Source organism: Limulus polyphemus, unplaced genomic scaffold (assembly GCF_000517525.1).
Source record: "Limulus polyphemus unplaced genomic scaffold, Limulus_polyphemus-2.1.2 Scaffold44, whole genome shotgun sequence".
In the NCBI taxonomy this organism is placed as follows: Eukaryota; Metazoa; Arthropoda; class Merostomata; order Xiphosura; family Limulidae; genus Limulus; species Limulus polyphemus.
The window spans coordinates 1,098,888-1,115,926 of record NW_013665654.1 but is presented as its reverse complement, the minus strand read 5'-3'; the positions used below and the strand labels follow the sequence as shown (position 1 = coordinate 1,115,926).

Genomic DNA, 17,039 nt, shown 5'->3' with positions numbered 1-17,039 from the left:
ACACACACACACACACACACACACACACACACACACACACACACACACACACACACACACTCCTTACAAACATTTTTTCATTAAAAAAATTATTAAAACAGGAAATGAAAATGTTGATTTTTGCTGTTAACACTTGCGAATTATTTTTAATGTGAAGGTTGGGGGACGCAACATAAAGTTTGCTGAGTTAGATAAAGGGGGGGGGGGCGCTGTCGATATTTAAAGCTTGGAAAACATTGCCATAAGAGGACTTTTCTGAGGTGTTTCCGTATTATTTATCTGTAGAATAATCTGTAAATACACCTTGGGATTTTCTCAAAAACTAATAATCACAGTATGTAGTGTTTGGGCGTGCATAGATAATTCGTTCATGTTGTATTCAATAGTTTCAAGGTAACATCTGACCCAACCACTTTCTCCACAGTTTATCAGTATGGGTAAGGGACAGCCAATAAAGAGTCAGTATGTTTGAAAGTTGTTAAATCTCGTACAAACATGTTGTTGCACAGATTAACTAACTTTGAAATGTTTCTTCTTTCAGAAAGGAGGAAGTTACGGAGCTGCGGGATTTGTAGTTATAGCGATTTCCTGAGTGGTCCCAGATTTTGGGGTAGGAGCTTATAAAATGTAAGACATTCTAATATAAATTTATGTGTGAACATACCGTTTTGTGTTTGTTTTAACAATCGTATAATATATTTATCATCCAAAATGTACTATTTTAGACAACTTTTTAGTTATGAATTAGAATACTATTGCGTTACATCGTAGAAAAACGTATTCAGTTTATGTAAAAATGCTTTTTCAAGCAATGTATTTAATAATTCATAGAGGAAGAACCCTCAGTTTGGTATCATGTTTCTTGCTCATGCCCGCGACCATGCCCCTTGGAATCATAAAGAACACTGCTGATGCATGACAAGGTTCTATGCTTGTATAATATCTAATGTTTCTGCTTTCATTCGATGTCCTTTAACAGCATTATTTGCAAGTTTCTCGTAGGAAATTTCTACGCGATCGAGTTGCCAAGCATGTTTACTGACAGAATGGAATAAATTTAATTTATCTGCGTAATTGTAGACAGTGTAATGATGTATAATATGGTATGCAAGGTCTCCAGCATCAAGTTTAGTTTTTAATTTAATACAACAAGTGCAGAGAAGGTCACTTAGTGCTTGAATGTCTCCGTTTCGCCGCTTATCTTTGTCTCGTTCCAATCATGTCATATGATGTTTCGCTAACTTACTCCAGATGAACTATCCTGTTATAAGTTCCTATAGTTTCATACCATATTAATGAGTTTGGTTGTTTTCTCAGCACTGTTTAAGACCACCTCCACTCGAAACATTCTTTCGTACATGATGAGTCATATCCATTTTCATGCTAGTGTGGATAACAAACAAATAGAGGCTCACTCTAGTCAACAGTTGCTCTGTGTGAATAATTCTAATATTCTAGAACAGATAAGACAATAACAACAAACATGCACCCACCAGGAAATCCTGGATGCTCAAAAGAAGAGATTGATATCTAGAAACCTTGCGAAAAACCTTTCCGCAGATCACTTGCTGGTATTAACTGTCGTTTGTCTTTTGAACGTCGATTCAATACGTTGTCGACTTTGCAGCAACCACATGTTAAAGCTAATTGGTGTTCTTTGTATCTGAATTATTACCTTGAAGCTTGAATGGATACTTGCGTTATTATTATATTTCTTATTATTTTCATTCTTATACCTGAACGCTCCTTAAGAAGCTTTAAAGCGGAACGTTTAGTGTCCAAGTAATGAAAAATAACAAATTTAATATGACAAGGTCGTATAATACTAGTATTAAAATGTTGTTTATACACCAATATGCACTGTAGATATTAAATAACATGTCAATTGTCATTGTTATACCTCGATATTTGAATATATATATTATTAGCTTTCGGCTATTCCTCTTGTGATGATACAATCGATTGATTACTACGTAAGAAAACAATCCATTAAAGACGAATCGATTGTGAGAACTTTGATAGCCAATAGTAAAAGCTTTGTACAACTTACACAGATACAAACTAAACTGTCTTAGGAGAAGCAGACGATGTTCATTTTTTCATATATCTTTTCACATTTCATATTTCATTCTAACAGTGTAAGTAACTGTTGGCAATAACCTGATTTAATATGATCAAAGCAATGGTAATCTATTCGAAAATGGAAAAGTAGATTTATAGCCTGTTTTGGTGATTGCTTCATTTCAGAGTTGATGTGATATCTAATGAACAAAAACAATTAAGCAAGAATAGCTAATTTTCGTTTAATGTGATGCTTGAATTCCTCGCCTCCCCTCACCCCCAGTGGCACAGCGGTATGTCTGCGGACTTACAGTGCTAGAAACCGGGTTTCGATACCTGTGGTGGGCAGACCCCAGATAGCCCATTGTGTAGCTTTGTGCTTAATTACAAACAAGCAAACTTGAATTCCTCAACTTTTGTAACCTGTAAAAAAAGTCGTTGTTGTTTTTTTTAGCACAAAGCTTACCCATTGTGCAGCTTTACCCTAAAAACTTCACCAACAAACTTTTCTAACGTTTCTGAGAACCTTAAAATATGTCTATGAAATAATAACTATATTACAACGAACCATGAAATGAACTTTTTGTGCCTTTTAATTCTCTAGGCCCCATCTGTTATCAACGCTATCAGGTTTAAGTTCAAAGTAAATGTTATATGTATAAGTGTGAATAATATGCCTGGGTTATTTAATTGACGATGACAGGATCGATAAGGCTTTGGGCAGAGGAAAGGGAAAGCTCAGCTTACCCCAACACACCGTGAGTGAGGATGGTGTATTCTTAAAACTACAGTCATGTAGAAAGTTAGAAACCAACAAGCATTTTATCTGGTAAAAGAGGGAAGAAACACACAACCAGGCTAATACGTTCTACCCGATATAGAGCAATTCTGTAGAGACTGAAATGTGTTAATTTGTGTTAGTATTAAGACAGGATAATACATAACACGACAGTCGACCTGTGTGTTCTCGAGTGTTGTGTACTCAAGTTTCTTAAACCCATCATTACTGTAATCCTCTCAGTTAAACATAATAGAATAAACTGCTCATTACTACCCACGTGGCTGCCAGTTTACAAATGAAAAGACATATTTGTACGATGTTGCAGGTTCAGTGATCTTTACCATATAAGTACAAGAAAATCAGTAGCAAAATAATTATGAATTAAGCTTTTATAAAGTAAGAAGTTTGTGTTCGTTCTCTTTTGTCATTGGTAATATTTTAATTTATATTTGAAATGTGTTAATGCTAAAAAATCAAAGTGCGTCAAAAAAGTTTGAAAGTAACTTTCGAATTTAGAAGATATGAGGCAAAAGTTAAATCGTTGATGAATCAATGCAGTGGTGAAGAGAGAAAGAACGAAAACATCGTCTAGGTTCCACCCACTGCATTGATCCATCAAAGGAGAGAGAGAAAGAAGTGGAACCTAGACGATGTTTTTTTTTTTTGTTCTTTTCTTCAGACAAGTAATATGAAGTTTTTTTGTTTTTCTTATTCCCTAAATGTTACAATCTGTACCAAATCAGCATTTGTGGAATCTACAGAAGTATCGTGGGAATAGTAATGGGCTTCAAAAGTAAGCAGTAAGCCTTAAAACAGTAAAAATATATAGATATAATGTAAAAACACCGATAACAAACAACATACACACAGTCTACAAATAACGGCTATTGGTGATGATCAAAAGAAAAAACCAACAATATTATAAATAATTAAGTTGTTTATATTAATGGCTGGTATCTGAAGTATTTCAAACAGAACAGCGCTTTAAGGGTTGCGAAAGAACAACCTAAATTCTACTCAAGTTGTCTACTACAGAATATGACCAATTTCTTTTTTTCTTGTTTTCGTCAAAGGCTTTCTCTCGGTGAAGTCTGGCGACGATCCATTATTTTATGCATAAGATTGCTTATCGATATATGTACTGGATGAACTACTGGTCTTACGATTTGGAATAACACTGTTATCATACAAGTTTCATCTGGGCAACGATTAGCTAAAAATATTCATGGAAAGTTGACTCGGGAGTTTGGAATTGAAGTAATAACGCGGTCTGTACTTTCTTAATATGTTGAAGAAACTTATTTAAAGTAAAGCATCAAAGTCACTATATATATACTGAACTTGGAAGACATCTGACTTACGTTACGCCAAGTATCGACGTGCTATTCCACACCCATTTTATTAACTATAGCTGATTCAAAGATTCTGTTGTTTTTCTTTTACTTAAAACATTTTCAATTTTTACATTTTCTTTTATCCGTTTTCAAATATATCACATTTAAAAAATCACTTTTTGGTTTTTCTCTGGAATAATGCAGATCTGTACAATGTACTTGGCCGTTCTTAATTTGTATAATAATAAAATGTAACATTTTTCTTCTCGGAAACTTCAGTAAATGTTTGTTCACATTGTGTTGCTAGAATTTCAAAGTGATTGTTTAAACTATCCACTTTTTGCCATCATTTCAGAATAGCTTAACTGGTATTTTTACAGCATATTTTTTATAATTTATTGGTTTATAATTTAAGTTTATATTATTCCCTTACTTTCAATTTTGTATATTATCTTATTCAAAATCCATTTTTTTAACTTTTATATATTGGAAACATTCTGCACAAACACAAAAAATCTGATTTCATAACAATGCATTTTTTTTTGTTCTCATCAGCGAGAGAATCTGCTAAAGATGACATGAAAAACATATAAATGGAAGTATTATTCTAGAAAGTTATACGTAAAGCCTGCATACTGTGACATGTAGAATATAGCTATGGAAAATCATTAAAACGAAATCTTTGCAAACGATACTATTCGTAAGTTTTGTGTGCAGGAATAGTGGCTTCACATTGTTGAATGTCATTATTAGCTGACTATTTAGATATAATTGTTAAGCCACGGGTTATACGAAATTATAAATACCCCATTTCTTCATCGAAAAGTAACACTCACCGAAACTTGTGATTAAGTAAATGAATAAAAATGTTATTTTCATGGAACTTTTTTTATAACAAATGCTTCTAGTTTTACAATTTTTTTTACGTCACCTGCTTGCTTCCATTTTTTGATTTTAGAAATTACATAGCAAACTTTTTCATGTTTACATTTGAAGAATAACGGAGTTTATCTGGAATAATAACAACTTTACCCTCTTTAAATTGCATGATATTTATTTCAGTTATTTTTCTACATACTTCTGGCAAATTTAGAGCTCTATCATAGGACCTACTCGCGCCCCCACGTTGTTTGGAGAGTTGTTACAGTTCAGCTGGATGAGAAGTGACTCCAATGAGTAAATAACACCGAATGCAACATCAAGAGAGAATGTCTAATAAGTGAAAAGACGTGACTGTTTGTAATCAGTGGACAAATAAATTCTGGATTCTTCTTATTGCTAAAATGTGTTACTTGTTTGATATTAATGTGTGCGTGTGTTGACAAACTTTATATATGTTGCGAACAGTGGTGTCTGTCCGAGCGTTCGCCTGTCTCCCGTTTACGTCGGCTGCTTCCCGCGCTGTGTTTGAAAAGCTGCGCACGCAATCAAAGCTCAACATCCACATTTGAATGACGGGATGAATAATGTTGATGCCAAATTTTATTTCGCAAGCAGGATATTCTACACTAAGTTGTTAAGAATTAATTACACTATCGTTCACATTTCAAAATGTGACGTAACTTAAATAATAAAAATGTAGATTTACCGTATGTTATTGTTGAGCGGCTCTTAGCATGACTGGAATGCTCAACAATTAATTTTCGCGGTGGGCGGTATAAGTAGCTCAGAGCTTCGGCTGTAAGTGAAACCAAGAGTGCAATACAATTAAGCTTTTTTGAATTCCATGAAAAAAATTAAATTGAGAAATTATCTTACACTTTTCCCATCTCTGGGGACGGGTAATTTTTCTTATCATATATAAAGTTCTTAAAGACAACTAATGCTTCATGATTTTAAAATTATTAACTCATATGAGATTTTGAGAATCCTTTGAGATGAAGTGTTGGAAACTTTTTCTGTTTAGGTAATATCATTTTTCTATGGAAGGACTAGGAGTATTATTTTGGATATATTCAATGTTGTTTATCTTTATGTGAAAAGAGTAAAGTTATACTTCGGATATAACTACGAAGGCTGACAAACTTTATGGATGTTGCACTTATTAGATTTTAGCAGAAACAGTTTAAATTGTGAAATAATTTGTTGTGCTAAACTGAGCTGGAATCAAAATTTCATAGTGTGTTTTATGAGTTGGTGTATCATGGCATTACTCTGTGTTACAGTAGTCATGTATGATTTCTGTTTCTCTTCTATTATTGTGAAGCTTAGGTTATAAAAAATGATCTGTTCAGATTTATATCGAAAATTATTTTAAATTTAAAATCTCCCAGCCAGCGTCTTGAACTTTTTTTAAATTCTTTAACACCATTTTTACAATGTATCTTAGAAAATGAACGTCTATGATTAATACCAAAGACAAAAATTCTTAAGTTATGGGAGCCCTGACGTGCGTTTTTTTATTTTTTGTTTTGCGCAAAGCTACACAAATGACTGTCTGCACATAACCGTCGCTAATTTTGAACGGATAAGCTCTAGCGGAAAGGCAATTATTGAAATGCGCCATTTGCTAGCTATTAGGCTATTCTTGTCTAACAAATAGCAGGATTTGACAATCACTTTTAAAGCATACCCACAACCCTGAAATGCGGATCCCTTTTTTTTGGGTGACAACTAATGACGAACCATAATCTTTGGATTTCCAGTATGAACACACTAACCACTTCGTCATGCCCGATCCACTATGACGTACAGTGAAGCATTAGTTTAGAATAATAAATTTATATAATGATTTTATATACATATATATAATTTTCCTATGAAAAATGTACCCTGGAATAAAATAGTTATTCCTGATCTATTGTAATAATAACAAAAAATAGGATGCTATTTGAATATTATGATGATCAATTATTCATTAAATGGCAACGACTCGCCTCAGTTTAAACGTACCTAATATTTTATCATAAAAAAAACTACCGATTTTCAAAGAATTAAAGTTAGTCCAGTTTGTGCCAATCCAACATTCAGTTGTTACATTATTCTGTTCAATTACATTTAATGAAATGGATCGAAGCCCTGAAGCCAGTATATGGTATTTAATTGTAAGGTTCATTTGATTGTTGGCTGGTAGTGTAGATCTAGACATGATCAATATTACTGAGATAGGCAATATTACTTAGTTTCATTCACTGACAAGCCATATATAGTAACAATCATGACAATAGTAATACCTATTCTAAACGAAGAGTAACATTCAGGAATTTTCTTCTGCATTGTTATATATTGAATTAATTTTGATCAAACACGTTACTATGATTTTTGTACAAAGTTCCTTACTGTGTTTTGTTAATATGACGTGGGCTGAAAGAAAAGGAGGTAATTTAGGTCATGTCTTGGTAAATACATTTTAAATTCACACTTCTATAAAGTTTTCAATAAGTTTATTGTATTCCTGTAAACATTTTAGATGCCCTTGTCTTCATGCCATCTTTGTATTTTATGGAAGGAGAGTTTGATTTAAGTGTAATTTTTACAGCAAGAGCAGCAAAGCGCAGCATACTTCAAAGTTTCCTAAACAGTACAGCTTGTGCTTTATAATATAGGTTAGGTGCCCTATTGTTTAACATCTTCCAGTGTGTTAACCACTATAACATGCCGTACACTAAAAAAAAAAAAAAATCCGACCGGAAAGTTAATTAAGACCACAGTAAAAAATTATTTGCAGTACATAATGAAATCATACTTGACCACATTAAAAACAAATAAAGCATGCGAACGTCTACTGTATGGTCGTTCTTCTGGTTTGTCAACACCAAAATATGAGGACAACTTTATTGAACAATCACTGAAGTTATTTCTACTTTAACGAGAATAGTGGTGATTCAGACCAAGAGCGGACTTCACTTGGAACTATGCTCAAGTTCATGCGCTGTCAGTAGACAATCATACCACATCAACCATGTCAGTAGACAATCTCATTATGAAATAATAATAATAAAACAGGATTTCCGTGCCTTTATATTTGTTTATGAGCACCACACAAGATGTCGTGGAAAATAAATGGGACTTATCTAGTGTATTTAGCCATGTACAGGGATGGGACATACACACCTGAACTAGTTCTGACTATTAGTTCATACTATAGGGCAAGGTTTATCGTATTTCACAGCTAACATATCCTGTTTGTGTATAACGTCTAACTACTAAAAGCTGAATTAAATCTGTTAAAAAGTACTTTAAGCTGGCATAAAATGGTGTTCATTTTGTATGTTGTGAAAGGGCTATAATTATAGTGTTTCATATCACAAGTACAGCAGGAAGAGATATCGTGTTTAGCTCTCCATAAGTTATTACAGTAAATAAAATGAGAATATCTGTAAATCTTAAGTGATTATTACACACAATTTATATACTTTTCTTAGCCTATAAAACTTGTGTTATGACAGATTCAGATTCTGAATCTCCGATCATTGGAGTAATTTTCATCTGGATGAAAACGTCTATACAAATATCCAGAGACGAAAAAAAAATACGTTTTCCTCTGAGCCCCAAAGGCAACTTCTGTAGTAAAGAAATGAACGAAAGCGGGATCGTTGTCATTTCAGTGGCCATACATTAACCTTGACGTTTTGATGTCTTTCGCCCAGAAATACATACATATTCGTTACTATAGCAACGTAAAATACACGGTCCAGTTGATACGCTATTATACATATATGTGCGTCTGTACATCAACAGAGTGCTTTCTGTTCAAGGTTAAAGTAGTATTTCTGTTCTTGTAATACTGACCTCTGGATATAAATGTATTATGCACATGTTCTCTAAAATTATCCTCGGATGCACGTTTAGATGACGATAGTTATTTCTAGGATGAAATTGGAACGTGTTACAAGCGAAGGAAAAAAAAATGTTATTTTAGGACCAGAGCTATAATGGCCTCATACACATAATCTGTACTAGAACTGCAATTAGGAAAAACAACACGTATAGATGAACATGAAATCAGATTGGCCTCGTACGAGATTGGTATGTGAACGATCATTCACTGGATTTCGGGAAGATAGAAACCAATAACTGTTAGTTGTAGACTCTGTGTGTTGTTTGATATCGGTGTTTTTACATTATATCTCGGCATATTCCTTTTTTGAAGGCTCACTGGTTACTTTTGAAGCCCATTTCTATTCCCTGGACACCTCCTCTGTAGGTTTCACAAATGCTGATTGGAAATAGATGTAATGTTATTATAAAAAATAAACTAAAAGAAACTTTACATTTCTGAAGAAGAAAATGATATTGGCTTGATCCTCTTTTTTTTTTCTTTTTTTACCCTCGGCACCACTATTTATCTTCTGGCTCATATTTTCTAAATTGGGAAGTTACTTTTAAACTTTGTGATAGGTTTAAACTTTAAGGCATTAATACATTTGAAATATAAATTATAACGTCATCAAATAGCATAAACTTTGTACTTTATAAAAACTTAATTCATTACTAGTTATGTCACTGATGTACCTATATGGTGAGGGTTACTTAACCTAGAACATCGTGCAAGTAAATGAAATGATTGTTGTAATCCAATGTGTTTCTCGACTTGTAAACTGGCAGCCACGTGACTAGTAATGAGACGTTTATTCTACTATGTTCAACTGAGTGGATTGCATTAGTGGTGGCTTTAAGAAACCTGAGTACATAACACTCGAGAATGTCCAGATCGACTGTCCTGTTGTGTGTTACGTATTATCCTGTCTTAATACTGACACAAAAGAACACATTTCAGTCCCTACACAGCATGTCCAACCTTGTTTATGATTTTTTTTTCGATTTTTTAAGAGATAAAAGTTCTTGATGTGTTCTACCTTTCTATATAACTGCAATTTTAAGAATTGGCCATCACTCACGGTAGATTTGGAGGTAAACAATGAACCTTCCCTTTCCTCTGTCTGAAACCTTCCCGATCTTGTGATCAACGATTAAATAACCCAGTTATATTATTCACACTTATGCATATAATATTCCCTTATAACTTGACCTTGATAGCATTGGTAAGAGAGAGGACCTAGAGAATTAAAAGGCACAAAAAAAGAACTGTTTATAATATGTAAGAAGAACCATTTCTATCAGAATCAGTCCAGAGAGACAGCCCAGGGATAAATGATGGGATACCGGAGTAGCAGCCCGTACCCCTCCTTTCGAGGATATCAAGCTTTTGTTATATATGTAGCACCTGCCAGGCTTAGACTCGCCTGTCCTTGGTTTAGAATTTTACTTAAAGCTGAAAAGAAATTTTGAAAGCATCAGCATGGAGTTGTGAGGGCCTGAATGGGAAATAAGATGAGATACAGAGTATAAATTTCCTGCAGCTATTACTTAAAAAGCGTGTGATAATGGATCTTGTTTCTATGTTCTCGTGCTTACAAGAACTAAATGATGTTTTGTGATGGCAATGAAGTTAGCCTTTTGTATTATTGGTTCCGGTTTCTGGTGGACCAAGACAGCCACTACTAGCCACTTCATGCCAATCAACCAACAAAATGATGAGATACGTGGAATGCTGGTAGGGGCCTCTTGATAACGTAAAGGATATTTAAACTGGTTTGGGATAAGTGTTCATCAAATGAATAACAGAAAGAAAAATCCGCTAAATTTCATCTTTCGTTAACGTTAGTTGGTGTATACCTTGGATAAAAATACTCTGCATATATCTTTCATGTTTTTGTTGTTTTTTTTCAGAATATTTTTCTATTAGCCTACATCTTGGAGCTGGTGTTGTAGAAATATAAACAAACCTAGTTATTTTTCTCTAATATTTAGTTAAGCTTGAAAAATAGCGCATGAACTCTCATACTTCTAACACTACTTAAATATTAGTCATGGACTAATAATACGTAAAATAATCTTATTGTTTAAAAGCAATTTTTCTCTTAACATAGCCTTAACCTTCTATATGTATAGTTATATGATACAAATGTTTCTGTTTTGTTTCTGATGTGTTATTAAATCAGAGATGTTTAAAGCAATTCATAGCTTTCTACTCAAGATAAATAAATAATTTATGATTGATAACACACACACACACACAATCTTAGAAGCTATAGTGAGCAACGTTTACTTAGCATACAAACAAGTGGTGCAGAGTCGTGTGTAATAAAAAGTCATGATGTAAAGGCACTACTTACTGTAATTGCGCTCATTTATAAATGAAATGTACACCTGTGTTTGTGCAGTTACTCTTTTAAAAGCTCTATCCTAACTGTAAGTAATAAAAGTATTTGCTAATAAAAGTAGAATTTTAGCTTGTGTAATTATTATTTTTCCTTTTAAAAGGAAAGACAACTGGAGCTTAAATGTCTCGTGTTTATATGAGCATACGTAATAGCTGCATTGGATGAAAATGTTTGGAAGTACAGAGTTCAGGGTGACTTAAGAATTCTCCGTAAAAATCTATAGACACTGTTAAGTTAATTAATTAGTCCACAGAACCGTATACAAGTTTTTCACTTTTAAGGTGCTTTTTCCCTGGAATGTACTTAAATAGGGATCAGAAACAATTAATGTTTTATCACAATGTTGGCAAACTTGATAAAATCTTTGGAGATGTTATTTTCCGTGGAATGTGCTTCGCAAAGTAGAGGTCAGAAACAATAATGTTTTATCACAATGTTGTCAAAATGTTTGGAGGCGCTTACCTCTCTGGAATGCACTACATATAGTATGGATCAAAGACAATAACGTTTTATCATAATGTGGGCAAACTTACTTGTTACCCAGATGTTTGGAGGTGCTTACCTACCTGGAATGTACTACATAAAGTAGGGTCAGAAGAAATGTGTTATTACTGTGTTGGTAAATTTTTTCCTAAGGTGTTTGAGTGCTTAAGCAACTCCTTGTTTACAGCCTGGTGTAGTGTTTGTGGAGCAATCTGTGTTGCTGGCTCTCCATAGAAGATATTTAAATTTCAACTTTATACTGCGTTGATTTAATGTGGGCTGGATGTATATAATTTCTTTCAGTTTTTTTTTGAATTAGCTTTACTAATTAAAATATTATAGACATTCAAAAATAAACTTGGTTTTAACACATTTAAATAAGTTTGAGTGTCATTTTTTGTCGTTGCCCTTAATTTGAGTTTCTATTACTAATGAACCATGTAATGGTTTAATAGTATTGCTCCAACCGAACTATGTAGAACTTGAAAAGTTATGAAATATTCTTTGCCATAGCTTTGTGATGTACTGTCAGTTTTTGGCTCGCATGGTTACACTACATTCTGTGAAGTGTTTTATTATTAAGTTTATATACGTAATTACAAGGGTAGGTAAAACGAAACATTTGAAATCCGATTTTGAACACTTTGTTGTTCCTTTTTACCGACGTATTTTATTAGATTTGGTAACGACCTTATATGTCATACATCAGAACATGATAAACGTTTTGTTTAACGTTCAACTCGACTGATAAAAACTGTAAAAATTAACTGAAGACATACTCATTCTGAGTGTACGAATAAGTGATTGTTAAATCAGACTGTGTGTTGTTAATGACCAAAGTCTGTCAACAGCTTTAAATTCCTTATAAAAGGCCCGATGTGTTTAGGTTACACATGATGCTTAATGACTAGTTCTTTGCTCGGAAGGTGACATTTGTGTTGTTATTGGGTATACAATATACATGTAATATACTTACAATTTAACACACACACACACACAACACAGACACACACACACATATATATATATATATATATATTACCAAATGTTTAAAAATCTACTTTACTAGTCAGGAATTCGAGATTTTGATCCTTACATATTTATATGAATTTTTTGGTTTTATTGATTAATGTTAGTAGTTGCAATTAACTTGTGCATTGTACTGAACGACGTGTAATTCTCTATGCACTTCGACCACGGTTCTTGTACTGTTACATGTTCTACACACACACACACACACACACACACACTGTTTTTAATTATATGATATACTTGAAAGTCAGGAAAATTAATTTAATTTCATGTTGCTGGTGCAAAGTTAGCAACGTCAACCTAACGAAACATTTTATAATTTAGATTAAAACATCTTGGAATCCATACTTATATATAATTAGTTACGTTAAATCAGTTAATGTATTTTCTTGTGTTAGCAATAGTAGATGGTATTTAAATTAATAGCAAATTTAACGAAATGAAGGGGTTTATTGCTTATATCAAAATACATGTTGCGTAGTAATAAAAATTACGCTTGAAAGCTTTTTCTTAATGGTTTAAGATATGGCTGCTGTAAACACAAAACTTTTTTGTCATGGTTCAAAAATATATATCATGAAATATCGAGACAGATAAATCTGACGCAAAACAATAATTTTGATACAAATGAATAAACTTTAAATAAAACAATATTTCCGCAATAAATTTTGTCTCGGTGTTATACCTAATCTAGTCTTAGTGGTATTATATAGCGAGTTCCAACTTATAAACTTGAATGGGCGAGAAGTGCCTGTTTAACAAGACAAGGCGCTTTCAAAAATCTTGAAGCAAATGTAAAAACTTATTAAATACGATATTGGGACAGTCATCATGCTCACTGCATAACCGTTCCCACTATCACCGAAACGAGGAACTGATATTAAAATTGATGTCACGTTTCATCCATGTTTGCATGCATGCCGTCCTTTCTCAGAGAAGTACATTTGCCCTTAAGATGTATTATAATGAGGTTTATAGTTAAAAAGTTATATAGCTGCTTTTCCCGCATTTGCACACCTGCGAGAAAGTAGCTACTCGAAGTACGTTTATATTCTGCTGTCCAATTGGAATTAAGTTACTTAGATTTTATTGTGCACCCAAAGTGCAAATCGTGTTTAAGTCATTTCGGCTTGAAAACTTTAGAAGAAAAGTCTACAATTTGAGCGTTTCATGTTTCTGTACACTGACAGATTTTGACTGATTAAAACGTTTCTTGTTTATATTGATTTTTAAGCGTTATTCTACTTAAACAAATCAATAATTCTTATATGTGACTAAATACACATATGTTTAAGTATATATTACCGATAATATAGATGCAGAACGCTACTGGAAGTTCTTCTGGGACACGTTGGGATCTCTAGTGTCATATTTTGCCAGTATTATAATTCAAAACAACTACGGGATTTATAAATTGTCATTTTTCAAAAAATTGGAACTTTCACTCGATTAACACCAGTGTTTTAAGAAAAGGGTTATGATTGGTTTAAATTCATTTTAACGTCAATACTTTTTTATTTGCTATGTGTAGAAAAGGAAAGTAATCATAGAAATCACTTTCTTGATTTTAACGTATTTCTTCTATTCGGTTATACGTTCAGGGTTTCAAATGTGGTGTGTGTATATGTTCACAGAAAAATGAGGTGTACCTGAAACGTGCAAATCGACTATCGTGATCGGTGAACACCATGAAAAAATGTTTTACAGTTTATTTCAGCGTCAAATTTCCATGTTACAGCAGCCTTCATATTTTGTTGTCATCACTTACCCTGTAGACGAAATTGTCCAAATAGGAGATAAAGTAGGATAAAGAAAAGTTTTATGGTCTGTTATTTGCGAAGATAGTACCCATAGCTTCTCTCTTACTACTTCAATTCATTAGCTTAAGTAGCGTCGAACGACGTCTTTCCTCCGTAGAGAACTCCTGGTGTTGAGAGTTCAGGCGTGGAGATTTGGGAGGCGCCAGTGTATGCTGTCTCATCCTGTAAATCTGTAATCACAGTAACTATAAAAGGAAGAAGCCATGCCAAATGCCGAGAGAAGTTTACAGTCCCAATAAAGGATATGTAGATCATCGAGATTCGTCCTTGTATCCGTGCCTCGAATTGCAAGTATCATATTGCTTAAAAAAGCTCTTACTAAGCTAAGAGTAATGGAGTAATTTCCACCTAATGCAGCATATTTTTTTATTAGTGTAGTAATGTCATGACTTACAACATTATCATTATTCCTTGTTGTCAGTTGGCAGTCAGTTATGAAGGTGTGCAAAAAGAAAGCTATATTATTCATTCCATTTTTTGTTTTAGTAGATCAGTTGTATTCCCAAAATCGAGTCCATTTTCAACAATTAAACGTTAGATTTGTAACACGCACTAGTTCTTAAGGTACTGATTGTTAGAGCTCAACCTTGTTTTTTTGCTTCTTTAATACAAAAGGTGGTTTCTTGTGTATTTTTTTTATATTACACTAATGAGAGGGAACTTAGTCTGACAGTTCTAAAGATGCGAAAAGATCAAACTGGTTGTTGGTACAGCCGATCCAAGATCAAACTATTTGTACAACCGTTCGATCTTAAATACACACTTTTTTTATTGTAGATTAATATTAAACCTTATATACTTACGGTATTGTGTCTGTGTGTGAGAGAGAGATTCTCCCATATTTACATTATTCAGGCATTCACCAAAAACTGCTAAAAACTTTGGGCCTGTATCCTCACACGAAAGTATGAGTAAAAAAAGGATAAACTAAATGCATATATATTTAACTTTGATTTTTTTATGTAACTTGAACTTTCTTTAGTAATCCAATTCATATTACTTTAGTGTTATACGTATAGAATAAAATGCTGATGTACGTATTGTATAGTGTACGTATAGTGTTTCTTGGCGATCTATGTGTTGGGAGTTGTACTACTCAGAAGGTTATTAATCCTCAAAAATTACCGAGCCGATAGTTTAACTGAAGACATTTGTTAGATAAATCTTTTAACTTTATCTAATCATACAACAATTTTCACCTTTGTTTTTGTACTTATATTATAAAGGTATTAGGACAATATTTTTGAAGAGGTGGTTTACTTTCTCACCTGTGAAATAAGCTCTTTATTTCTACCACATTTTTAAACCAAATATGCATTGTTTACTGAAATGCACACATACACACACGTGTATTAAGTAATATCTAAGAATGCTTTCTAGACGAAAGGTAGTGTACAAGGGGTCAGAGTTTTCCTGTTTATTTTTAAAACGATAACTACTCAGCTGTAAATTCCACCTAATCCAACATATTTTTTCTTAATGTAATAATTTCATGAATTACAACATTATCGATATAAAAATTATTCCGTCCTTTAAATGTTTTAATATCGAAAGGTGTTTCAAAAGAAAAACGATAAAGTGTGTGATTTCCATAGTGTTTTATCAGCACAACATTTGATGAAGTTGTCAAACTTAGCAAGACGATAAGAAAAATTGTGTAGTTTTAGGATTCAGTACAAACTGTATTACCGAAAACGTGTATGATGAAAGATGGCTTTGAAGATTAGCAATACCTTATTCCAGTTTAGTTGCTTTACACACTCATCTCTGTCTGATCTGGCCGCTTGCTCGCTGAAACGCAGAAACTGTGATCAACGAACAAAGAACGTTAAGATCTCGATCAGATTCTGCGCTCGCACCGCATGCGTCGCCCATTATATCCGGGTTGCCAGAAAAAGTGCCGTGATTTATATCGTTTGTGATCCTCTTTACCGTTGAGTGCAACAACTGATAAAATTAGAATATTGTATTTGGTTTCCTGTATGAAGCTACTCTAACTTACTGGTTATTCTAGCGGAGAAAACTTTAATGCGATTTTTGTTTTTATAATGTTGAATTTGTAGAACTGAGTCTGTTCTATTTATATTTATTACAAGTGATATTACAAGTACTCATGATGTTCACGTACTGAGTTAATGGAAATCGTCATCCGATTTTTACCCCCCAGTGGCGCAGCGGTATGTCTGCGGACTTACAACGCTAGAATCCGGGTTTCGATACCCGTGGTGGGCAGAGCACAGATAGCCCATTGTGTAGCTTTGTGCTTAATTACAAACAAAGAAACAACATCCGATTTTTGCCCCCCAGTGGCACAGCGGTATGTCTGCGGACTTACAACGCTAGAATCCGGGTTTCGATACCC

At 33.5% G+C, this 17,039-nt stretch overlaps 1 protein-coding gene across 1 annotated transcript in view; it reads left to right on the top strand.

Moving 5' to 3' along the window:
- The window catches only part of LOC106462161 (plexin-B-like), a 256,950-nt gene that overhangs the window by 14,857 nt on the left and 225,054 nt on the right, over positions 1 to 17,039 (top strand). The window contains exon 2 of the mRNA XM_022389702.1: positions 542 to 627. The gene's annotated coding sequence lies outside the window, so the exon portion shown is untranslated. The remainder of the gene's footprint in view (positions 1 to 541; positions 628 to 17,039) is intronic.